At 41.8% G+C, this 26875-nt stretch overlaps 1 pseudogene across 1 annotated transcript; it reads right to left on the reverse strand.

Annotated features, from left to right (window-relative positions):
• Positions 1–1511: 1511 nt before the first annotated feature.
• Positions 1512–26361, reverse strand: LOC308495016 (nuclear RNA export factor 2-like; annotated as a pseudogene). The gene is made up of 18 exons: positions 26163–26361; positions 7856–8039; positions 7475–7625; positions 6759–6842; positions 6544–6648; positions 6347–6427; positions 6158–6227; positions 5925–6013; positions 5709–5816; positions 5429–5559; positions 3539–3575; positions 3074–3196; positions 2933–2988; positions 2684–2791; positions 2506–2564; positions 2287–2402; positions 2149–2191; positions 1512–1588 (listed from the first exon to the last, which is right to left on the reverse strand). The product of its transcript is annotated as a nuclear RNA export factor 2-like (transcript).
• Between the last annotated feature and the right edge of the window lie 514 nt (positions 26362–26875).

Raw genomic sequence — 26875 nt, forward strand, 5'->3', positions numbered from 1 at the left:
CAGAGCCAGGAGCCCTAAGGTTCATCCCCAGGCCACCTGATTTCTGTCCCATTATCCTTCCTGAAAGCCTGAAGATCCATTTCATTTTATCCCTGAATTCTCAGACTTTACTTTTTGATGAGTAAAGAATTTTATAGTTCATATAGTCAATGGTATTGTAATACATATGTACTGTGTCTGATGGGTAGTAGACTTGTTGGGTTATCACTTTGTGAGGTGTGTAAATGTCTAATCACTATGTTGTTTTGTACACCTGAAACTACTAATAATAATAATAATAAAAGAATTATGTAGTTCCGGTATAGTCTACTCATTGTACTGAAAGCACCTGTGGTGAGGGAGGACAGATGACCTCAGTTAGGACAAAATGGAGACACTCTGACCACACAATGTTATTGCTAATCTATGATACAGAAAGAAACTTCCAAATTCTCCAAGATGTATGTACCATAATGAGCAGGTAGCACTGCATGTAATACTGAAAAAGTAGTGACAAGGCAAATGTCTATCAACAATAACTTGTGGCCTACTGGCATTCAATTGTTTAATACACAGATCTTAGCAGGAACAAGGTAGCTTAATATATACTGAGAGGAAACTATGCTGGTGCTAACAATTAATCAACAAAACAAGTTTCAAAACAGGATGTGCACTAGGAAAACTGGATTTTATAATATACTATATTTAAATGTATTAGTATAAAATTAGGGGATTGTTCACATGCAAATTTTAAGATAATTACGTCCGAGTTCCCACTATTCACTCCTTTGCTCCTTCCAGCTCCCTCCTATCCACATGCACAGCCAGCACTCACTTCTGAGTTCACTGGAGACTCATCCCAGACTGGGTGGAGAAAGCCTGCACCATTTCCTGCTGCTGCTGGGAGAGGCTGGGCACAGAGCTTGAGATGGGTGCCGGCACTTGGATGGAGAATACACTTTCAGTCTTGCTGGGGGTGATGTCTCTCACAAATAGTTCATCATTCACGATGAATATACTGGAGGGAAAATGGGCCCTCAGAGAGCTGACAGAAATACAACCCCACATCCCCACCAAAGATCCTGCTCCCACTGCCACTCAGCAACCAGATTCCTTCCATACCCCAATTGTGCCTGTCCCCCAGGTTCCTTGGCTGCTAGCTCTGACTCTCTCACAAAGCCCACTCTTGGAGAGATTCTCTACCAGCTTCACTAAATTTACAGGTTTAAACCCAAAGCAATTACTCTGTAAAACAGCCTACATGACAGGACAGTCTAATCCCATTTTTAAAGGAAGACATTGTGTCACAGAAAGGTCACATGACTTGACCAAGGTCACAACCTGGTGAGTGTTAGGTCAGAAAAAGAACCCAGTGCTCTAACCCCAGAGCTCACACTCTTAACCCCTATGCTGGATTGCTGCTTGGATCTACCTGTTGGCTTCCCACAATGTTGAGAAAACCCCAAGGAAATGCATGTTCCAACACCCCTGGACCCAGGCTGGACTGGAGGTTCCCACCCACAGTGCAGGACTCACCCAGATCTGCTGGCAGGGGTAGCGATGAAGGTTCGGCTGAAGGCACGCACAGAACCTTGAGAATTTCCATCCACTTCCACAACAAGAAACAACAGCCCTTTAAAGTCGCACATGCTTCACATACTCACACTGCCTTCCCCTGTCAGGGTCTGGCTTGATTCTCATGACAAAGGGAACAACTGTTCACTGGGAATCAGGGTGTGGGGGATGGGGAGGGCAACAATAGGGGCCATCTGCTCTCACTGACAGGGATGTTACCACGTGCTGGGCCCTGGGACAAGCCCTTCACAAGTTCATAGATTTCATTTTGCACAGCTACCCAGAGGTGGGATTTATTAAGTCCATGACGCAAATGAGGAACATGAGAGGTTAGGTAATGGGCCCAAGTTCTCAGAGTAAGCATCTAGGCTGACAGACATCAAAGGCCACAGTGTGTGCCCATAACGCCCGAGCTGTGTGGGCATGGATGCAGGTCATACCAGGATGGTTTGGGGGCAGAGGGGATTCGGGAGAACACAGAGGGAACATGAAAGATAGGGGAGGGATAAGGGATTTGGGAGAGTTCAGAGAGGGAGCCCAGCCGGGGTGTGGCGGCAGTGGGACATTTGAGGAGGAGACTCTACACACACTCACCTTCCTTGAACACCCCGTTGACAGAGAAGCAGAGCATCCTTTCCTGAAAGGGAAGGGCCCAGGTACTCAGTCACCACCTACGCCTCCTACCCACCTACAGCTTTCTGGGCCTGCCCCAGAGAGGAAACACGTGCTCACCGTCTGGAACCACATGTCCACCATGAAGGAGAGGAAGTCATGCTGAGTTTTGGGCAACATACAGAGGGAGCACACAATGTCACGTTTTGTATGCTTCAGCAGCTGAACTCGCAGAACTGTGGGGAGGACAGTGAAAGTCATGGTTGCCACACCCTGGGCCCTATGACTGACCCCTTCATGCCCTCTTTCCCTGCCCAATCTAACCCATCACACACGCACAGGGGTCCTTGAGGTTCTTCATATTCCTGTTATCCTTGAAGTACTCAAACAAGTTGCTTCTAGGAGAAAAGAGGAACAGGAGGTGGTGGTCTGGCCAGTGTGGGTGTTTCCAGAAGCTGACTGGTGTACACTGGGGAGCCAGATGGCCCAAGAGCAGGGCCTGAGCTATGATACTCACAGAGCTGGTTCTGTGGGGTTGTATGGAACGGTGAGGGAGAAACAGGCCTCGTCGTGATAAGCAGCGAGGAGACCCTGTCGGTTTCCAGAGTCATAAATAAAGTAGTATCTGTGGGGGAACAATGAAGGCAGTCTATCTCTATGGTGTGGACCTCAAATAGAACTTCAAAATGCCCATGAGCAGACCTGTGCATGGGTGACCCAGTCTATCCCAGTCCTCCGCATTCCTGGTGGTCCGAGTGGTACTTACTCTTGCAGGAACTGGATGACTAGACTCTTCAGTGCCTCACATCTTTTATAGCTTTCCTGGAATCAAAAGCCATTTAAGACTATGTTACTGATAAAGCCTCCCTTGCAATACCCCAAATATTCTTTGATCCTTCTTTCTTACCTCGCAAGGTTTTGTTAAGTAGGGTTTGTCAATGTCAACAGTAGTTGGTGGTGGTAACACCTGGCCATCCTGGAGAAGAGAAGAGGAAGTCAGCAGTGGAGACCAGGGAGATCATCCAGTAGTCTTGGATGATTAGGAAAAGGATAGGCCCAGGAGAGGGTGAGGGCCAGAGGTCAGGTGCGAAAGGACCCTGGATATTCCACGGGCATGATTACAGTGGGCGTCTGCATCCTGAGGTCTGGAAAGTCTCTACTACTATATGCAACTTGTGTCTGTCTGTATATATGTGTGTGTGTGTGTACATTTTCCAGAGAGCATATTCATGTCTTTTTTAGGAGTTCATGTCCCTTAAAATGGGTAAGGGTCTGATGCAAACACGTAATCTAGACAACACCCAAAGTTCTTGAGGGCAGGTGTGGAGGTCGTCAATGCTAGTAAGAGACAATGATGAATGTAGGCACTTACCAGGCGTAACAACTTGGGGAAACAGTTCTTGATGGCACTGTCCAAAACCAAAAATAGAAAGGAGTGGTTGATAGTTCGTGTGGTAACGCTTCCGTCTAGCTAAAACACTCATGACATAAACAGATACCAGTGTGTTCTGCCCACCCAGCAGCCCTTTTTGCCCCTCAAAGCCTCTGATTTCTAGGGTTCTGGGCCCACTCCCCTGCTGAGCACTGAGAACCTGTCACATGGGATGTCTGAAGCATGCAGTCTCATCTCTCTCCACAGCTTCACATTCATATCCATTCTTTCTCTCTCTCCCTCCCTCCCTCTTTCTCTTCTTCCCTCCCTCCCTCTCCTGCCCCCTGGGTAGCTCCCACCTAAACTGCCCTGACTCACTTCTCCAGTGCCACACAAAACAGCATTTGGATCCCAGGATCCAGGGCTTCTTCCCCCTTCTGCCTCCCTCCCCTCCTCCAGGTCCCCACTGAAGGCTCCAGACAGAAGAGGGAATGGGGTGGGAGCCCAGGGCTTTGCTACTTCACTGGGGGTCCAGCATTCTGTCAGGGCCAGGACACACCCAAGGGATGGGCAGGGATGCCCGGGCAGGGGGGTGACTGAGGCAATGTGCAGGAAGAAGTGAAGGAAAGAGAGGGGGATGAAGACAAAAAGGGAGTGAAGATAGGAGGGGAGTGATGGGGGAGACGTAGGGGAGTAGAGACAAGGGAGAAAGAAAAAGCAAAGCAAAGGGAAGGGAAAGAAGCTCTGCCATGGAGGTGCGGGTCAGGGAAGAAAACAGAAGGGGACATGGCTCCCCTCCTGCAGCACTTTCCTTCACCTACCCTTGGCTGACCCTGGAACCTCAGGTAGGAAGGGAAAACATGCACCTGTTGGGCTGGGGGCCCATTAGATGCTGGCTGAAACTTTGTCACCTGTGGGAGCTCAGTCTGAACTGGGCATGGGAAACGAAGAAGCCATGGAGGCAGGAGACCTTCCCCAAAGAGGGAAAAGTGTCAGGCCCCAGCTCAGCATGGAGTAGAGGGTCTGTAGTCCCTTCTTACAAAAACTACCTTCTCTCCTCATGGCCCCTGTGCACGTGTGTCTGTCTTAGTTGTCTCCTTGCCTGAGGAATCATATCCATGTCGGGCTACCCAGGGCTCCTCTGAAGGCCCAGGCAGGAAGATGTGATGTGTGGAGGGAAGGAGGGGCAGTGCCCCTGAGAGGTCTGCCCTTCTCTCTCCTCAATCCCTTCTGCCTTATGCCTTCTACTACTCTCTCAGGAGGCCCTCTGCTCACTTACAGTGGCCGATTTCTGGCCTCTGACTCAGGGAACCCTGGTTTCTCCCAAGGAGGGCCCAGCTCCTGGCATTGAGCCAGAAGAATGGATGTCATTATGTCCACCACCCAGGGCCTTGACCCTCTAAATACAATGGGAAAGTTCTCATGCCAGCCTGGGATTGGAGGGGAAACCCTTTTCAAACATAGGAAACTGTACCCCTCTCTGGGCAGTAAGGGAGAAACCCCATCTCAGCTTGGGGTAAGAAGGCCTGTCTCAGCACAAGGCCCTGGGCTAGAGGACCCTTCTCAGCGCAGGGCACTAGTGTCTGGCTCAAGGCTTGACCCTCCTGGTCCTGATGAGGAAGGGATATCCTGCTTCCTACAGCACACTCTTGGGAGAGCATGCTAGAGAAAACTAGGTGCAGAAAGTTGGGATACAGACCCCACATCAGGTGAGCAGGTCAGAGGAAGGAAACGCCTCACAGGTGAAGGACTCACAGAGAGAAGAGTGTGGGGTCTGTGGTCCTTCTAGAGGACAAGGTTGTAGTTTCCTGCACACATGGATTCTCAGGGGCAGTTCAGTCTTCCAAGGAGCAAGCATCCCCAGGAAGGGTGAGAGTGGTTATCACCAACCTTATGTAGGTGGACTGGTCTGGGAAGGTACCACACAAGGGGTTCTCTTCCAGCCATAGCTCTTCAAGCTTCAGCCCTTTCATCTTGTCCAACTCAAATGCCGACTTCAGCTGAGAAATATGGGGAGGAAACTGGCAAAGGAGCCCCAGGCACAGACACTGGGCCCCTACATCTACAACTCCCTTCTTCCCCCACAGGTACCTTTGTCTGCCTCCTGTCATCACTCTGATGAGCACCACCACCCCCACAACCCAACTTGGATCTGACTCCCTCTTCTCACCTCATTTCTGGAGAGGTTCAGGATCTTGACTGTGGGGGCTATCTGAATAAGGTCAGACAGGCCATCCAGTTGGTGCAGTTTGTTGCTGCACAAGTTCAAGGACAACAGCTTTTAGGGAGAGAAGCGTTAGAGCGAAGGTTACTATCTAGGTCCTTGGGGACAAATGTGCCCCCCAACCCCATCTGTTCAACCCCCTGCCGTAAAACCAGAGCTCACCTCAGGGAAATTCTTTTTGATGATCTGCAGGGTGGCAGCCATGCAGTTTCTTCGATTCAGGATTATATTAATATCAAGGCTCACCAAGTCTTCAGGAAGATGAGAAGAAGAAATCATAAGGGTGAGAGATTCCATGCCCAGCACTAATCACTCACTTGCTACCATCCCTAAGTCCCCCTCCCAGGCAAACCTCTCTGCCCTCAGCTGTCCTAGAATTACTGCTGTAGCCGTACCAGGGTCATAGTGGAGATTCTGGAGGTCAAGAGCTTTCAGGGAGGGATCATATCGCTTGTTCATCGTCAGCTGCAGAGGAAGATGGAGAGAAAGCTCTGAGGTTATGCTGGTGATAGGAAAATTGGGGGTCGGAGGAAGAAAAGGCGGGTCTGGGTGTGAGCACACAACATGCCTTGAGTCTGCATTACCTTTAGCTGCTCCATTTCCTTTGGCTCCAACTTATCCCGCACAGAGTAAGGTACATCAGAAGTACTGACAAAGATAGGTATCTGCAGGAAGGAGCGGTGGGGTAAGCACTAGGAACTCCAGTTCCAAAGAAGACTACCAGCCCCTGACCTATCCTTCTGCCGCTGGACTAGGTACAGGTAATGCCCTCCACACACACCTTTTGGTTCTCCTCATCACAAATCTTGTAGCTGACATCCTTCAATGCAGAGGCAGCGCTAGCACCCTGGACAAAGAAATGGGCCCAGTTTTTCACATAGTGGAACTACAGGGATTGAAGGAACAACAACAGTGACATAAGCCAATGGCCTCTGGTGAGCCAGGTCTCTCCCCCTTCCCTGTGTGCCCTAATCTGGCTTCACCGTCCTCTCTTACATCCACTGGAGTGAAAGGGACACTGCAATGGCTCTGGATTGAATTCATTAGCCATGTCTTGTCATACTTCATCCCATCAGGAACCTAAGGGTGAAAAGAAAGGAAGGGAGAGAGGAGGAACAACATGGGAAGATGGACAACACGGAAAGAGGGCTGGAGAACAGATCCAACACAATGTTCTTTTCCAACTTTCTACTGAGCTTTAAAGGGTTCCTAAAAAAGGGAGCACAGACATGTTTTCTTATGTTTGTGCCAAATATGGAGTTCCTAAATCCCCTTTCTTTCTATTCAAACTCTCTTCCATATAATCAACGTAAAGTGTTAGATATGATCCTTCTTTTATGAATTTCCAGGAAATGCTACCTAGTGCAGACTGCTTGTCCTTCTGACAAGTTCTCCAGAGACTCGACCCTCCATCCTACACTCATCTTGACTCAAACTGAGACATCCAGTGTGGAGTTGTTCCATCTCCTTGGCAATAGTTCCACGTTTGCTTTTAGGCAGTCTCTTCCATTTTCCCCACAGTCTGCCTGCCTCCTTTATACTGCTTTTCTGAATTTCCCCTTAGAAGAAAAAGAATGTTACCTCCTGGTAATAAAAAGGAAAGATTACAAACTGTCCCCAACAAAGTACCTAGAATCTCTACATGAAACCAGCATAACTCTAGCTGACCTTTCTCTCCTGCACATCCCATATATTTTTTTCAGGACACTTACTTTGATCTTGAACCATCTCCCCAGAGTTCCATCTTGTGCATTCTCCCCAACTTTTCTCTCAAGAAGTTTTTTATTTCTCCACACAGTAATCTGGATACAGCCTTCATTATGCAATTTCACTCTTCTCCTGTGGTCAGTGGTATAGGGAGCACTGCAGCAGGGAGGTGGAGAGAAGGAGGGTGGCCATAAACATAAACGCTAAGGAGTCTTCTATACACCCTCACCTCTCTGACACCAGGACTATAATTAGGCTTGCTCAACCATTATATCACTTCTAGCATTCTTCAGTTTTCCAGTGAGAGGATAAAAAAGACCATGGAGAGTGAAAAAGTTGTAGTCCCATGGGAAGTTACATGCAAACCAGGCTGCTTGGTCACTTACTGTCTCCTTTGGTTGTCCGCCTGGACATCCCTCATCCTCACGTTTCTATCATCCTCCTGAAGGTGGAAAGGCTGAGGCTTATATCCACCATGTTCATAACGAGGGTTCCTCTTGCCAAAATTAGCTCGGAAAGAACTCCATCTTTTCTTTCTTCCTTGAGGTGAGCGACCACCATCACTATATTCTAAAAAGGGGAACAAAAACACAAGTTTGAAGACACATTTTTGGCCCACTTACCAGGTACCACATCTTAGACCAATGCCATGGTAGGGCAAGCAAAGTGCTAACCTGCCCTAAGGCACCATTCCCAAAGACTCCAGAAAAGGTACTCCTCTGCCTATCTAGATAGGAGAACCTTATCTAACATATGGTACTGTCAGGGAAAAGATCACAAAGGAGGAAGTAGAGGAGGAAGAAGAAGTGGAGGTAACTGTGTTGAACCTTTTTAAGAATGGAGCAGGGGTCTGGCTCGGTGGCTCAGGTGGTTGGAGCGCTGTGCTCCTGGCGCCAAGGTTGTTGGTTTGATTCCTACATGGGCCAGTGAGCTGTGCCCTCTACAGCTAAGATTGTGAACAACAGCTCTCCCTGGAACTGGGCTACCGTGAGCAGCTGGAGGTTGGTGTGAGCTGTCATGGGCTGCTGGTGAGAACTGCTGTGAGTGGCCAACCAATGACTGGCGACTGACTACCTCAATCAGGGGGAGTGCAAGGCTCATAATACCAACATGGACTGGTAATACCAGCATGGGCCAGGGAGCTGTGTCCTACACAACTAGACTGAGAAACCACGGCTTGAACCAGAGTGGGGGAGGGAGACAGAAGAAAGGGAAAGAAAAAAGAAATAATGGCCCAAAACTTCCCAAATCTGAAGAAAGACATGGACATGACATTTCAAGAAGCTGAAAGAACTACAACTAGAATAAATCAAAGAGAACCACATCAAGATATATTATAATCAAATTGTCTAAAGTCAACAATGAGAGACTCTCATAAGCAAAAGAGAAAAGTGATATGTCACATAAAAATGAGCTTCCATAAGATCATCAGTGGGTTTGTCAGCTGAAACTTTGCAGGCTAGAAGGGAGTGAGATGGTACAGTCAATATGCTAAAGAAAAAAATTGTCAACCAAGAATATTGTGTTTTGCACAACTGTCCTTCAAAAATGGAAGAGAAATTAAGCCTTTCCCACATAAAGCTGAGGGAGTTCATTCCACTAGAATTGTTCTACAAGAAATACTAATGAGTAATGGTTTTATATGCAATTGAAATTAAATTGTTATCAATGTAAAATCAGATGCTGTAACTTTAAGATGTTTTATGTAATTGCAGTGGTAACCACAAAGAAAATATCCATGGAATATATGCAAAAGCAAATTAGAATGAAATCACAGCATATCAGTACAAAAAAATCAATAAAACATAAAGGAAGGTAGTAAGAAAGGAAAGAAGAGACTAAAAAGCTATAAGACGTGGAAAAAATTTAACAAAATGGCAATAGTAAGTCCTTCCCTATCAATTATTACTTTAAATGCAAATGAATTAAACTCCCCAATCAAAAGATGGATTAAAAAAAAAGATCCAACTATATGCTGTCTATAAGAAACTCACTTTAGATCTAAGGACAAGTTTGGGCTGAAAGTGAAAGGATAGTAAAAGATATCCCATGGAAGCAATAACCAGAAGAGGGCAGGAGTAGTTATACTAATACCAGATAAAATAGAATGTAAGTCAAAAACTGTTAAAAGAGACAAAGAAAGACATTATAATACAGATTTTAATTAACCAAATAAATATAAAAACTACACTTATGCACCAAATACCAGAGCTCCTAAATATATGAAGCAAACATTGATAAAAATTAAGGAAGAAATAGCAACACAATAGTAGGAGACTTTAATATACTTCTTTCAATAATAGAACAACCAGACAAATAAGAAAATAGAGGACTTGAATACTATAGATCAAATGGACCAGATATGTACAGAACACTCCACCCAATAACAGCAAAATATACATTCTTCTCAAGTGCATATGGAACATTCTCCATGATAGGCTGAATGTAAGGCTGTCACTCTATAATAGCAAAGTTGAATAGTTACAATAAAGACTAAATGGCCTCAAATGTCTCAAATATTCATGATCTGGCCTTTCTCAGAAGAGGTTTTTTGAGCTCTGGCTCTGAGCAAGTGTCCTTCGAGCAAGTGCACAGTAACTCTGGTAAATCCCAAGATTTGCTATAGTTACTTGCGACTGTTATTGGGCATTTTCCTCAGTAGTCTATTTGTTCTTGGTGTTCTGGGTCAGGTGTGGGAATTGAATAAGGTATCATCATTTGCCATCACAATAGCTCAAGTCACCAGATCTAGAGTTTTGTTTTATGTTCTTATATTTTATTACAAATATTTGTTTCATTTATTTTAACACTGATCAAATGCAACTTTCAAGGATGTTCAGATATTTCAAGATCCAAGAGACCTATTCATGAATTAGCCATTTTCATAGTTTGCTGTGGGTCAAACCAATGTGAATACTTTTCCATTCTTGCTGCCTATTAAGGTAAACAGCACTCAACTTGACCTAGGAGGTTAAGTGCTTCTACTTGGCCTTTGACTCCAGGATCCCAATATCCCCATTGAAATGAGTGTGACCATGTTAATGACAGGATCTCCCATTTAATCTATGGCTTACACAAGTCAGCTACTTCAGAACACTTCAGACATGAACATGTCCTCCTCACCAATACATCCCCCAATGCTAAGGAAAAGAGTGTCCTCTGAGTCCCTAACAGCAGCAAAGACACAGACTTCAAAGGCGTTTCAATTCAAGTGACCACAGATGTAACTTTTGCAACTGTTTTACCACTGTGTGGCATGGAATACAAATATTTCATCCTCTAGTGTCAATTAGATCCTTACCATCTTTAGATCCTCCTAGGTCCGATAAACTATCCTAGATTTCCGTTTCCTTCAGGGTCCTCTGTTTGCAACCAATTTTAGCATGAAACACTCTGTTAATCAAGGTTCCCACTTGCCTATGTCAGAATGCATTCTAGTTATTTCATAAAAATAAGACTCCTTTGATAAAATACATTACATATCATGCAAAAACTCTGTGAGGGTCAGAAAAGTGGGCTTGAATGTTGCACAGCCTGGGGTAGCCCAATCATGTTGTGGGACTGCTATAGCTGCAACACCACTGCTGCCTGTTTGCTACTTGACATGTATGGCAGAGACTGAAAGCTAAAATCTCTGCTATGGTTGTCCCATAAAACCCAGAGACCTCCTGCATCATACGTAGCTGACCCTGCATGTGGCTACCACATTATTCTACCTCCAAGTCTCACTATGGTGCATATGCTTGATACACGGAGATCTGTTGGGACTCTAGATTCAAGGGGCTCTAGTACACGCACACATAACTCACATGGGTCTCCATTCTTGTTTAGCATTTGAGTCTCTATAGTACAGGAAAGCCTATGAGTGTTTACAAGTGTTGGACTACTTGCCCAGTGACCAATTCATGGTATATTTCACAGAACCAAATTTTTTGCTATTGTTAATGGTATATTCAGTGAATACATTATTTTTCTATTTGTTGCAATTATTTGGTTACGTCAATCTTAACATCCAATAATCTAAATTGCTATTATTATATTTTTTGTAGATTCTCTTGCATTTTATATGACGACAATTATACTTTGTTTTGTTTCTTTTCACTTTTATACAATTAATTTATGCATGTATGTATATATGTATGTATGTATGTATGTATGTATTTTGGCTTACTGGAATGCCTAGGAGACGCAATAAGATATTGAACGTAAGTGATTACATTAGTCATTTTTGCCGATTCTGATTTGAAATGGAATGCTTTTAATGTTTGACTATTATGTATGGTGTTCATTGTATTTTTTAATACCCATCATCAATAAAGAAATACCTTTCTATTCTTGATTAGTTGAGAGCTATTGCTGTTTAATCTTAATTGGTTGATGAATATTTTGTACACGCCTTTTTTCTGGAATCTTTATGATATCATCCTTTTTTTTACTCCTTTATCTAATAAATGTGTTGAATTACATTAGGGATTTTCTAATATTAAACCAACATTGCAAGTTTGTGATAAACACAACTTTCTTATCCTGTATTATCTGTTGTAGCTATTGTTGGGTTTAGTTTGCTGTTTTCTTATTTCTATTTTTTTTAATTAATTTTATTGGGGTGACAATTGTTAGTAAATTTACATAGATTTCAGGTGTACAATTCTGTATTACATCGTCTATAAATCCCATTGTGTGTTCACCACCCAGAGTCAGTTCTCCTTCCATCACCATATATTTGATCCCCTTTACCCTCATCACCCACCCCCCACCCCCTTACCCTCTGGTAACCACTAAATTATTGTCTGTGTCTATGAGTTTTTGTTTCTCATTTGTTTGTCTTGTTCTTTTTGGTTTATATACCACATATCAGTGAAATCATAGGGTTCTCTGCTTTTTCTGTCTGACTTATTTCACTTAGCATTATTCTCTCGAGATCCATCCATGTTGTCACAAATGCTCCTATATCATCTTTCCTTAACGCCGAATAGTATTCCATTGTGTACATGTACCACAACTTCTTTATCCATTCATCTATTGAAGGACATTTTGGTTGTTTCCATGTCTTGGCCACCGTAAACAAAGCTGCAATGAACATTGGCGTACACGTGTCTCTATAGAGAAATGCTTTTATATTTTTTGGTAGATACCCAGGAGAGCGATTGCTGGGTCATATGGTAATTCTATTCGTAATTTCTTGAGGAACCTCCACACTGCCTTCCATAGCGGCGGCACCAGTCTGCATTCCCACCAACAGTGTATGAGAGTTCCTTTTTCTCCACAGCCTCTCCAACACTTGTTACTATTTGTTTTGTTGATGAAAGCCATTCTGACTGGGGTGAGGTGATATCTCATTGTGGTTTTCATTTGCATTTCTCTGATGATTAGCGATGTTGAGCATTTTTTCATATGTCTATTTGCCATTTGTATATCCTCTTTGGAGAAATGTCTCTTCAGGTCCTCTGTCCATTTTTCAATTGGGTTGTTTGTTTTTTTGTTGTTGAGTTTCATGAGTTCCTTGTATATTTTGGATATTAGCCCCTTATCAGAGGCACTGTTTGCGAAAATCTTCTCTCATTCAGTTGGTTGCCTCATTATTTTGTCAATAGTTTCTTTTGCTGTGCAGAAGCTTTTCAGTTTCATATAATCCCATTTGTTTATTTTAGTTTTTACTTCCATGGCCTTTGGAGTCAAATTCATAAAATGCTCTTTGAACCCAAGGTCCATAAGTTTAGTACCTATGTTTTCTTCAATGCAGTTTATTGTGTCAGGTCTTATGCTTAAGTCTTTGATCCATTTTGAATTAATTTTGGTACATGGTGACAGATAGCAGTCCAGTTTCATTCTTTTGCGTGTAGCTATCCAATTCTGCCAGCACCATTTATTGAAGAGGCTGTCTTTCCTCCATTGTTTGTTTTTAGCTTCTTTGTCAAAAATTATCTGTCCATATTTATGTGGTTTTATTTCTGGGTTCTCAATTCTATTCCATTGGTCTATGTGTCTGTTTTTCCGCCAACACCAAGCTGTTTTGATTATTGTAGCCCTGTAGTACAAGGAAAAATCAGGGAGTGTGATACCTCCAGTATTGTTCTTTTTTTTTAATATTGCTTTGGCTATTCGGGGTCTTTTGTGGTTCCAAACAAATCTGATGATTTTTTGTTCTATTTCTTTAAAAAATGCCATTGGGATTTTAATGGGGATTGCATTAAATCTGTATATGGCTTTGGGTAATATGGCCATTTTAACTATGTTGATTCTTCCAATCCATGAGCACGGAATGTCTTTCCATTTCTTTGTGTCTTCTTCAATTTCTTTCAAAAATGTCTTATAGTTTTCAGCATATAAATCCTTCACATCCTTGGTTAAGTTTATTCCTAGGTATTTTATTCTTTTTGCTGCAATTGCAAAAGGAATTGTTTTTTCTATCTCTTTTTCTGAGATTTCATTGTTGGTATACAGGAAAGCAATGGACTTTTGTACGTTGATTTTGTAGCCAGCAACTTTACTGTATTCATTGATTGTTTCTAATAGCTTTTTGGTGGAGTCTTTAGGGTTTTCTATATATAGCATCATGTCATCTGCAAAGAGTGACAATTTAACTTCTTCATTCCCAATTTGGATGCCTTTTATTTCTTTCTCTTGCCTGATAGCTCTGGCGAGGACTTCCAACACTATGTTGAAAAGCAGAGGTGATAGGGGACAACCTTGTCGTGTTCCTGAACGTAGAGCAAATGGCTTCAGCTTTTCACCATTAATTATGAGGTTAGCTGAGGGCTTGTCGTATATGGCCTTTATTATGTTGAGGTATTTTCCTTCTATACCTATTTTATTGAGTGTTTTAATCATAAATGGAGTTGTATCTTGTCAGATGCTTTTTCTGCGTCAATTGATATAATCATATGATTTTTGTCCTTTATTTTTATTTTGTTTATGTGATGTATCACTTTGATGGATTTGCGGATGTTGAACCATCCTTGTGCTCCAGGGTTGAACCCCACTTGGTCATGATGAATAATCTTTTTAATGCATTGTTGTATTCGATTTGCTAGAATTTTGTTTAGGATTTTAGCATCTGTATTCATCAGAGATATAGGTCTGTAGTTTCCTTTTTTGTGTTGTCCTTACCAGGTTTTGGTATCAGGGTAATGTTGGCCTCATAAAATGAGTTAGGGAGTACTGACTCTTCTTCAATTTTTTGGAAGAGTTTGAGCAGGATTGGTATTAGATCCTCTTTGAAGGTTTGGTAGAATTCACTGGTGAAGCCATCTGGTCCAGGACTTTTGATTAGGGGAAGGTTTTGGATGACTGATTCAATTTCGTTACTGGTGATCGGCCTGTTAAGATTTTCCAGTTCTTCATGATTCAGCCTTGGAAGGCTATATGTTTCTAAGAACTTGTCCATTTCTTCTAAGTTATTAAATTTGGTGGCATATAGTCCTTCATAGTATTCTTGGATAATCCTTTGTATTTCTGTGGTGTCCGTGATAACTTCCCCTTTTTCATTTCTGATTTTGTTAATTAGTGTCTTCTCTCTTTTTATCTTAGTGAGTCTAGCCAAGGGTTTGTCGATTTTGTTAATCTTTTCAAAGAACCAGCTTTTTGTCACATTAATTTTTTCTATTGTCGTTTTGTTCTCTATTTCATTTAGTTCTGCTCTGATTTTTGTTATTTCCTTTCTTCTGCTGACCTTGGTTTCGCTTGTTCTTCTTTTTCTAGTTTTTTAAGGTGTAACATGAGATTATTTATTTGGGATTTTTCTTGTTTCTTGAGATAGGCCTGTAATGATATAAATTTCCCGCTTAAAACTGCTTTCGCGAACATTTTGGTAGGATGTATTTTCATTGTCATTTGTTTCTATGTATCTTTTGAGCTCTCCTCTAATTTCTTCTTTGACCCAGTCGTTCTTTAAAAGTATGTTGTTAATCTCCATGTATTTGTGTTTTTTCCTGCTTTCTTTTTGCAGTCGATATCCAACTTCAAAGCTTTGTGATCAGAGAATATGCTTGGTATGATTTCAATCTTCTTAAATTTGCTGAGGCTGATTTTGTGTCCCAATATATGGTCTATCCTTGAAAATGTTCCATGTACACTAGAAAAGAATGTATAGTCTGATGTTTTAGGATGAAGTGCTCTATATATGTCAATTATGTCCAATTCATCTAATGTGTCATTTAGGGCTGCGATTTCGTTATTTATCTTCTGTTTGGATGATCTATCCATAGCTGTCAATGATGTACTTAATTCCCCTAGTATAATTGTGTTTTGGTCAATTTCTCCCTTTAGTTCTGTTAGTAGTTGCTTGGTATATTTCGGTGCTTCCTGATTGGGGGCATAAATATTGATGACTGTTATGTCTTCTTGTTGTATAGTCCCCTTTACCATTATGAAACGTCCATCTTTGTCTCTTTTTTTTTTTTTTTTTTTTTAATTAATTTTATTGGGGTGACAATTGTCAGTAAATTTACATAGATTACAGGTGTACAATTCTGTATTACATCGTCTATAAATCCCATTGTGTGTTCACCACCCAGAGTCAGTTCTCCTTCCATCACCATATATTTGATCCCCTTTACCCTCATCACCCACCCCCCACCCCCTTACCCTCTGGTAACCACTAAATTATTGTCTGTGTCTATGAGTTTTTGTTTCTCATTTGTTTGTCTTGTTCTTTTTGGTTTATATACCACATATCAGTGAAATCATAGGGTTCTCTGCTTTTTCTGTCTGACTTGTTTCACTTAGCATTATTCTCTCGAGATCCATCCATGTTGTCACAAATGTTCCTATATCATCTTTCCTTAACGCCGAATAGTATTCCATTGTGTATATGTACCACAACTTCTTTATCCATTCATCTATCGAAGGACACTTTGGTTGTTTCCATGTCTTGGCCACCGTAAACAAAGCTGCAATGAACATTGGCGTACACGTGTCTCTATAGAGAAATGCTTTTATATTTTTGGGGTAGATACCCAGGAGAGCGATTGCTGGGTCATATGGTAATTCTATTCGTAATTTCTTGAGGAACCTCCACACTGCCTTCCATAGCGGCTGCACCAGTCTGCATTCCCACCAACAGTGTATGAGAGTTCCTTTTTCTCCACAGCCTCTCCAACACTTGTTACTATTTGTTTTGTTGATGAAAGCCATTCTGACTGGGGTGAGGTGATATCTCATTGTGGTTTTCATTTGCATTTCTCTGATGATTAGCGATGTTGAGCATTTTTTCATATGTCTATTTGCCATTTGTATATCCTCTTTGGAGAAATGTCTCTTCAGGTCCTCTGTCCATTTTTCAATTGGGTTGTTTGTTTTTTTGTTGTTGAGTTTCATGAGTTCCTTGTATATTTTGGATATTAGCCCCTTATCAGAGGAACTGTTTGCGAAAATCTTCTCCCATTCAGTTGGTTGCCTCATTATTTTGTCAATAGTTTCTTTTGCTGTGCAGAAGCTTTTCAGTTTCATATAATCCCATTTGTTTATTTTAGTTTTTACTTCCATTGCCTTTGGAGTCAAATTCATAAAATGCTCTTTGAACCCAAGGTCCATAAGTTTAGCACCTATGTTTTCTTCAATGCAGTTTATTGTGTCAGGTCTTATGCTTAAGTCTTTGATCCATTTTGAATTAATTTTGGTACATGGTGACAGATAGCAGTCCAGTTTCATTCTTTTGCACGTAGCTATCCAATTCTGCCAGCACCATTTATTGAAGAGGCTGTCTTTCGTCCATTGTATGTTTTTAGCTTCTTTGTCAAAAATTATCTGTCCATATTTATGTGGTTTTATTTCTGGGTTCTCAATTCTATTCCATTGGTCTATGTGTCTGTTTTTCCGCCAATACCAAGCTGTTTTGATTATTGTAGCCCTGTAGTACAAGGAAAAATCAGGGAGTGTGATACCTCCAGTATTGTTCTTTTTTTTTAATATTGCTTTGGCTATTCGGGGTCTTTTGTGGTTCCAAACAAATCTGATGATTTTTTGTTCTATTTCTTTAAAAAATGCCATTGGGATTTTAATGGGGATTGCATTAAATCTGTATATGGCTTTGGGTAATATGGCCATTTTAACTATGTTGATTCTTCCAACCCATGAGCATGGAATGTCTTTCCATTTCTTTGTGTCTTCTTCAATTTCTTTCAAAAATGTCTTATAGTTTTCAGCATATAAATCCTTCACATCCTTGGTTAAGTTTATTCCTAGGTATTTTATTCTTTTTGCTGCAATTGCAAAAGGAATTGTTTTTTCTATCTCTTTTTCTGAGATTTCATTGTTGGTATACAGGAAAGCAATGGACTTTTGTACGTTGATTTTGTAGCCAGCAACTTTACTATATTCATTGATTGTTTCTAATATCTTTTTGGTGGAGTCTTTAGGGTTTTCTATGTATAGCATCATGTCATCTGCAAAGAGTGACAATTTAACTTCTTCATTCCCAATTTGAATGCCTTTTATTTCTTTCTCTTGCCTGATAGCTCTGGCGAGGACTTCCAACACTATGTTGAAAAGCAGAGGTGATAGGGGACAACCTTGTCGTGTTCCTGAACGTAGAGCAAAGGGCTTCAGCTTTTCACCATTAATTATGAGGTTAGCTGAGGGCTTGTCATATATGGCCTTTATTATGTTGAGGTATTTTCCTTCTATACCAATTTTAGTAAGTGTTTTAATCATAAATGGATGTTGTATCTTATCAAATGCTTTTTCTGCATCAATTGATAGAATCATATGATTTTTGTCCTTTATTTTGTTTATGTGATGTATCACATTGATGGATTTGCGAATGTTGAACCATCCTTGTGCCCCGGGGATGAACCCCACTTGGTCGTGATGAATAATCTTTTTAATGCATTGTTGTATTCGATTTGCTAGAATTTTGTTTAGGATTTTAGCATCTGTATTCATCAGAGATATAGGTCTGTAGTTTTCTTTTTTTGTGTTGTCCTTACCAGGTTTTGGTATCAGGGTAATGTTGGCCTCATAAAATGAGTTAGGGAGTACTGACTCTTCTTCAATTTTTTGGAAGAGTTTGAGCAGGATTGGTATTAGATCCTCTTTGAAGGTTTGGTAGAATTCACTGGTGAAGCCATCTGGTCCAGGACTTTTGATTTTGGGAAGGTTTTTGATGACTGATTCAATTTCCTTACTGGTGATCGGCCTGTTAAGATTTTCCAGTTCTTCCTGATTCAGCCTTGGAAGGCTATATGTTTCTAAGAACTTGTCCATTTCTTCTAAGTTATTAAATTTGGTGGCATATAGTCCTTCATAGTATTCTTGGATAATCCTTTGTATTTCTGTGGTGTCCGTGATAACTTCCCCTTTTTCATTTCTGATTTTGTTAATTAGTGTCTTCTCTCTTTTTATCTTAGTGAGTCTAGCCAAGGGTTTGTCGATTTTGTTAATCTTTTCAAAGAACCAGCTTTTTGTCACATTAATTTTTTCTATTGTCTTTTTGTTCTCTATTTCATTTAGTTCTGCTCTGATTTTTGTTATTTCCTTTCTTCTGCTGACCTTGGGTTTCGCTTGTTCTTCTTTTTCTAGTTTTTTAAGGTGTAACATGAGGTTATTTATTTGGGATTTTTCTTGTTTCTTGAGATAGGCCTGTAATGATATAAATTTCCCTCTTAAAACTGCTTTCGCGGCATCCCAAAAATTTTGGTAGGATGTATTTTCATTGTCATTTGTTTCTATGTATCTTTTGAGCTCTCCTCTAATTTCTTCTTTGACCCAGTCGTTCTTTAAAAGTATGTTGTTTAATCTCCATGTATTTGTATTTTTTCCTGCTTTCTTTTTGCAGTTGATATCCAATTTCAAAGCTTTGTGATCAGAGAATATGCTTGGTATGATTTCAATCTTCTTAAATTTGCTGAGGCTGATTTTGTGTCCCAATATATGGTCTATCCTTGAGAATGTTCCATGTACACTAGAAAAGAATGTATAGTCTGATGTTTTAGGATGAAGTGCTCTATATATGTCAATTATGTCCAATTCATCTAATGTGTCATTTAGGGCTGCGATTTCGTTATTTATCTTCTGTTTGGATGATCTATCCATAGCTGTCAATGATGTATTTAAGTCCCCTAGTATAATTGTGTTTTGGTCAATTTCTCCCTTTAGTTCTGTTAGTAGTTGCTTGGTATATTTCGGTGCTCCCTGATTGGGGGCATAAATATTGATGACTGTTATGTCTTCTTGTTGTATAGTCCCCTTTACCATTATGAAATGTCCATCTTTGTCTCTTGTTATCTTTTTCACCCTGAAGTCTGTTTCATCGGAAATCATTATGGCTACACCTGATGTTTTCTGGGTACCATTTGCTTGAAGTGTCAATTTCCACCCTTTCACTTTGAGTCTATGCTTGTCCTTGTAGCTGAGATGTGTCTCTTGTAGGCAGCATATGGTTGGGTTTAGTTTTTTGATCCAATCTGCTACTCTGTGTCTCTTTATTGGTGCGTTCAGTCCATTTACATTTAGGGTGATTATTGATATGTGAGGATTTCCTGTCATTCTGTCTTTAGTTTTCTGGTAAGGCTGTGTCTCCATTGTTTCTTTGCCTTTTTGTTGTTGTCTATTATTTCTGTGTGGTGGTATTCTATGATGTTTCCCTCTGTTTCTTCTTTTATTACAGTATATATTGCAGATTTGGATGTTTTTTGAGTGGTTACCCTTGAGTTTATGTAAAAGAAAGTTTGATATTTAGAGTATTCCAGTTTCTTCAGTACGCTTACTTTCTCTATTCCCATATTCCAGTTCAGGCCTTTACGCTCCCCCTTTTTATGTTTCGGTTGCAACAAGTTGTCCCTGTTGATGGTGGTCTAATAGCCTCCTTTAGTATTTCTTGTAGTGCAGGTTGTGTATTAGAAAATTCCCTCAGCTTCTGGATGTCTGGAAAGGTCTTTATTCCTCCTTCATATCTAAAAGAGATCTTTGCTGGATATATTATTCTTGGCTCATGATTTCTCTCTTTCAATAGTTTGAATATTTGGTTCCATTCCCTCCTAGCTTGTAGAGTTTCTGCTGAAAAATCTGATGATAATCTAATGGGCTTTCCTTTGTAAGTTACCGTCTTCTTTTCCCTGGCTGCCTTGAGGATTCTTTCTTTGTCATTGATTTTAGACAGCTTCAATACAATGTGCCTTGGAGAAGGCCTGTTGGGATTGAGGTAATTAGGTGTTCTATTTGCTTCTTGGATTCGAGGATCCAGTTCTGTCCACAAGTTTGGGAAGTTCTCATCGACGATTTGTTTGAATATATTTTCTGTTCCCTTCCCTCTTTCTTCTCCTTCTGGTATGCCCATTATTCTTATATTGCTCTTTCTGATGGAGTCAGAAAGTTCCTGTAGAGTTCTTTCACTTCTTTTAAGTCTCAAGTCTCTTTCTTCTTCCCTCTGTTTAAATTCCAGGTTCCTATCTTCGATGTCACTGATTCTTTCCTCCATCTGGTCAACTCTACTACCTAAGCTGGATATTTTATTGTTAATTTCTTCTATTGAGTTCTTAATCTCCAGAAATTCTATTTGCTTCTTTTTCAAGATTTCAATCTCTTTTGTAAAATGCTCATGGTGTTCTTTGATTGTGTTTCTGAGTTCATTAAACTGCCTTTCTGTGTTTTCTTGCATCTCGTTCACTTTTTTCAGAATTGCGATCTTGAATTCTCTGTCATTTAAATCACAAAGGTCCATATCTCTAAGTTCCTTTTCTGGAGACTTTTCACTTTCTTTCTGAGCTATCTTGTTGCCTTGGTTATTCATGGCAATCACTGATTTACTATTTCTCTTCCTAGACATCTACAGGAGTGTCTTCTGCAACAGGTTGATAGGTATGCGAAGAGCTTTTGGAGTTCTAAATCTCTTTCTGCACCAGATTCAGAGCCCGTTTGTTTCAGCAGTTCTGTTTACTCCTGTAGGGATCCGCCCAGATAGGTGGGGCCAGGGGCGGGGTGAGTTGTGAGAGGTGGCCCAGAGCAATGGCGGCGACCACCACCACAGCCAGTCCTGCTTCCACAGCTCCCTCCCCTTTGCCGGAACTAGTTGAGCTGCGAATCTGTGTCTGCGGTCCACAGTTCTCAGAGCAGCAAATATTCTGTCCTTTGATCCGACACTGCTACTTTATCGCTTCTAGCACCGGGCAGGTGGGGGCGGGGCGAGCTCTGGGAGGGTAGGGAGGGGGCGGCTAGTCTCCGTGCCTAAGGCTTCCGTTCTCCGCTCGGCAGTGAGGGCTTAAACCACCGATTTCAGCCCTCTTCCCTCAGTCTTTGCTCCGAGGTCTGCCGTGAGCGAGCGTTGTGTTCAGCGGTTTTGTATGCTGCCCCCTCAGCCCTGTGGGCTGTAAGCGGAGCCCTAGCAGTCCGAGTCCTTCCCTCTCCCGCAGCTGCGGAAGATTTGGGAGCAGCGGGCTCCGAGCACTGAGCTAGGTCTGTGTCCTGCGCCCGCGCGGCTCCATCTCCGCACTTCTCCTCTCCCTCCTCCCCTGCTCGCGCGATTCACCCACCTGGAGGTGAATTCAGTAGTCGGCGTCTTCGTCTTGCCTGTCTGCTGTGCAAGGAGTCCTTTGTGGAGTTATTGTTGTCCGATTCGTTGTAAATTCCAGGGGAGCGTTACAGAGGCTCACCTCACGCCGCCATTTTTTTTGATCCTTATTTCTATTTTTTTGCATTTCTATAACTGATTAAGATTGACCAGTAATTCCTCCTTCTTATGCATCAAGAATACTCTTAATATTAGCACTTTTATTTCTTCAATATAAAAAGGTTATTTTTTCCCAGAATTTATTCATTTAGTATAAATTTTCAAATTATCAGCATATATTTTTCATAATATTCTCTTGCCTTTTACATCTTTCCTGTAAGTGTAAGCATGACGCCTTTTCCATCCCAAAGTGGCTTACCTGTGCCTTCTAATTTTCTCGATCCATCTTGCCAGGGGTTTCTTTATTTTCTGACATTTTGAAAGCACTAACATCCAGCATTTTTATTTGACTCTTTAGTATCTATTATCAATTTCATTAATTTTTGCTCTTATTGTTTTTCCTTGGCAATATGGAAAGGCATGAGATCATTTTTATTAAGTATAAAACAAATGAACAGTCTTTTCATATACCATTAGGTTTTCTTTCATAATTTTTATCCTTGAATAGCACAGATATCCAAATATCCAATAAATTTATTTACTTGGAAAAGACCTATGGCTTACCAATGCTGGGGATTTTAATCAAGCCCATCACGTCTATTCAATTCCACTGTTGGAATATAAAATGATTAAAAGAGATGGAACTGCAGCATTGAAGTAAAGGAATTTCTATTTTAAGTATATATGAACTTTATTTAAGAGGATAGTAAACAATGTTGAAGGAAGGGTAGAAAGGGCATGGACTTTGAAATCATATATATATATGGAATGTGGTCTGTCACTTTCTGCCTATGTAGTTTTAGGCAGTACTCAATATCTCTGAGCTTCAATTCTATCATGTGGTAATGAGTAGTGCTGTTTGCCAAGTGTTTCCATTTCTCCCCTGTTCTAGGCACCTGATAGAACTGCACTTCTTGACTGCCTTTATTTGGGTTGGGCTGTGTATAAATGTGACTGTTATGGCTAATGATTTGTGAGTGAAGTGTTATTTCTGGGTCAGAATATAGGGTTATTGATTTGAGTCCCTCCAGGGCCCTCTTCCCCTCAGGCACAGTCACTGACAATTTTCTAGATGGTGGCTCCTCTGTCAGTTTGGGTCTCCAATTTATTCTAATAAGAATCGCTCAAACCCCACCCCCGCAACATCCACTCTCCTGTGATGGACATGCACCAGCCATGGACATGGAGTAGGAGTGAGAAACAAGCCACTGAAATTTGGGATTGGCTATTGCCATGGCATATCACAGCTTTTCCTGTCTTATATAACTCATCTGTAAATTGAAATAACACCCTCTCAGGATTTTTCTCATCACTTACATGATGAGGTTATCACAGTGCTTGACATATAATAGGAACTTAAAAAATGGCAGCTGTAATTATTAAATAATAACAACAGGCTGGTTTTGGAAAAGTACAAATGAGAAATACTGCATCTGCTCATCCTTACAACTAAATTGTACCTTGCTCTCAAGAGTGGGGCACTGTAATTGTTGCTATAGATAAGATTTCCTAATGACTTGCACTTATGACTTATTTCTTGTCATCATGATATCAGAAACATACTTATAAATTGGGGGAATGTAAAGAATGAACAAGTGGAAAGATTAAACAAGAGAGATACTGACTCATGAAATAAGATAAAAATGAAATTTAAAAAACGAAATAAGATAAAATGAGTTAAAGAGCAATAAGCAGTTTCTTAATGAGAAGCGTAGATTATAAATATTAGCAAAACCTACATTATATTGTTTTTAATAAACAAGATGTTAACGTACTAGGAGAAAATTAATTTGACCGGAGCCTCCCAAAATGTTTTCTAAAGAACACTAGTATCTCAAATGGTCTGTGGGAAAATGTTCCATTCCCATACAAACTGAGGAAGCTATCTGCTACATACTTTGTTTCAACCTAATCTCCACTGTGATGGTATTTGGAGATGTGGACTTTGGGGGGAATTCGATCATGAGGGAGGTGCCCTCATAAATGGAATTAGTGCCATTATAAAAGAGACCCCAGAGAGCTTGTGGGGACAGAGCCCCAGAAAGCAGTTTCCAGGCTCTCGGCCTCATGTGGAGAGGTGCTGGTTCAGTGGATGGCCATCAGCTGTGGCTGGTTGGCCATCAGCTGTAGCCATTAGGCCATTGGTCACTGATATAACTGCCTTGGCTACGGAGGGGAGCCGAGGAGAGTGAAGGAGAGTAAGGAGAGTCGAGGACAGTTGGTCGGTTGGCAGCAAAGCGGACAGCAGGTCGCACGTCGTATAAACCCAGCCTCCAGTGAGACCATAGTAGTATGACTTCCCTACCTATGGCTCCGTGGGTGTTCCTTTTTGGCCTCACCATGACCTGCGTTCTTATGTGGGGAGCGGGAGCAGAGACCCCGCAGGCCGCACCGCCGGACACCCCGCACGACAGAGCTCCACTGCCCTTTCTGCCATGTGAGGACGCATCAATAAGACCGCTGTTTATGAACCAGGAAGTGGTCTCTCACCAGACACGTAACCTGCCGGTGCATTGATTTGGGCTTCTCAGCCTCTCCAACAGTGAAAAATAAACCTCTGTTGTTTATAGGCCACCCAGTACATGGTGTTCTGTTATAGCAACCTGGATGAACTAAGACACTACCCCTCTCTTTGAGATTCAAGTTGCGTATTAACATATTATCTTTTTTTTTAATTAAATTTATTGGGGTGACAATTGTTAGTAAATTTACATAGATTTCAGGTGTACAATTCTGTATTACATCGTCTATAAATCCCATTGTGTGTTCACCACCCAGAGTCAGCTCTCCTTCCATCACCATATATTTGATCCCCTTTACCCTCATCACCCACCCCCCACCCCCTTACCCTCTGGTAACCACTAAATTATTGTCTGTGTCTATGAGTTTTTGTTTCTCATTTGTTTGTCTTGTTCTTTTTGGTTTATATACCACATATCAGTGAAATCATAGGGTTCTCTGCTTTTTCTGTCTGACTTATTTCACTTAGCATTATACTCTCAAGATCCATCCATGTTGTCACAAATGCTCCTATTAACATATTATCTTTAAAAATACTACAATATAGAAATCCTTCTACCTTCATTTCTGTATGTCCATGGAAGATAACATTTTTGTCGTTGCTGTCTCTTAGCCATAGTGTCTGGTAAAACAAACCTGGAAGTGCTGAAAGAAAAATGAGTGGATACAGTATAATAAAAAATTGCAGTGATACCATTCCTTAGCCACCTATCAAACAATAATTAAATCCCTCGTAAATGTAAACACAATCCTTTATTTACTGATTTTTACTAATTCAGTACCATTTACGTGATTTTTAAGAAATGCAAGTATCACCTATAATTTTACTTAATATGTTTTTCTTAAATACACTATTTTTTTTTCTACATGAAGAAAAGGAAAAGGTTTTCAAGGAGTCTAAGAAGCAATGGTTAGAAAATCAGAAGCTAATAGTATCTGGTTGGACTACTTTAAGATCTGAAGCACAAAAGGATTTATGGCAACCCACTCCATATGCACTTCAAAAAAAAACAAACTACTGAGCAGCAAAGTAAATATAAGGAGTAAATTCTGAATCTCTGCATGATTGTTACTTTCATTGAAAAAATATCAAAAAAAAATTTTTTAAGTGTCTCTCAAGTGGAAATGTATTGGCTGTATGCGATGTCAGAGGGGTAGTAGATGGGGTGAGGGGGTATTCACTGTGTGAGGGATATAAATGATAAATGTCTATTACATTGTCTTGTGCACTTGAAACTAATTTTTTTTAAAAAGTCTATCTCCTTCTCTTTAAAGCATTAAGAGTCAGAAATTAACATCAACTCTGGAATGGTCTATACAACTCGGCATCTAAGAGGTCTCTGGTGTCCTCATAACAACATGATCAGAGGAGGGCAGAGAAACCATCACAGGGGAAGCAGAGGTCTCCCAGGGTTTTCAGAGGCTGGACACTCAGAGAAGTCCAAAATCCCCTGCCTAACCATCTCTGACCACGCTGTCCCCGCAGAGCCCTCTCCCACAGGGTCATCTCCGGCTGCTCCGTCTCCCACCATGCCTTCTCCTGTCGAGCCCTCTCCCACCCCACAAACCCGTCTCCTGCCCCACCATTTCACGCCAAGCCCTCTTCCACTGAGCCCTCTCCCTCAAAGCTCTCTCCAGCCCCGCGATCTCACGCGGAGCCCTTTCCCTCACAGCTGTCTCACGCCACGCACTCTCCTGAAAAGCGCTCTCCAGCCCCGCCATCTCACACCTAGCCCTCTTACATTGAGCCCTCTCCAGCCACGCCATGGGGGTCTCACGCAAAGCCCTCTCCCTCAAAGCCGCATCCCGCCAAGCCCTCTCCCACAAACCGGTCTCCAGCCACTCCATCTCACATCGATCCCTCTCCCTTAAAGCCATCTCGGGCCACGCCCTCACCCACGTAGCCCTCTCCCTCAAAGCTGTCTCCAGCCACGCCACGGAGTCTCCTGCCGAGCCCTCTCCCTCAAACAGATCTCCGGCTGCTCCGTCTCACGTCCAGCCCTCTCCCTCGAAGCCGACCCTGGCGCTCAGTCTCACGTCGAGCCCTCTCCCTCAAAGCGGTCTCCCGCTGAGCCCTCTCCCACAAACCTGTCTCCAGCCACGCCAAGGGGGTCTGCCCCCGAGCCCTTTCCCTCAAAGCCATCTCCCGCCAAGCCCTCTCCCTCAAAGCCGTCCCAGGCACTCCGTCTCACGTCGAGCCCTGTCCCTCAAAGCCGTCTTGGGCCACGCCCTCTCACGTGCAGCCCTCTCCCTCAGAGCTGTCTCGGGCCACGCCCTCTCA

Source organism: Rhinolophus hipposideros (genome assembly GCF_964194185.1).
Source record: "Rhinolophus hipposideros genome assembly, chromosome: X".
Taxonomy (NCBI): domain Eukaryota; kingdom Metazoa; phylum Chordata; class Mammalia; order Chiroptera; family Rhinolophidae; genus Rhinolophus; species Rhinolophus hipposideros.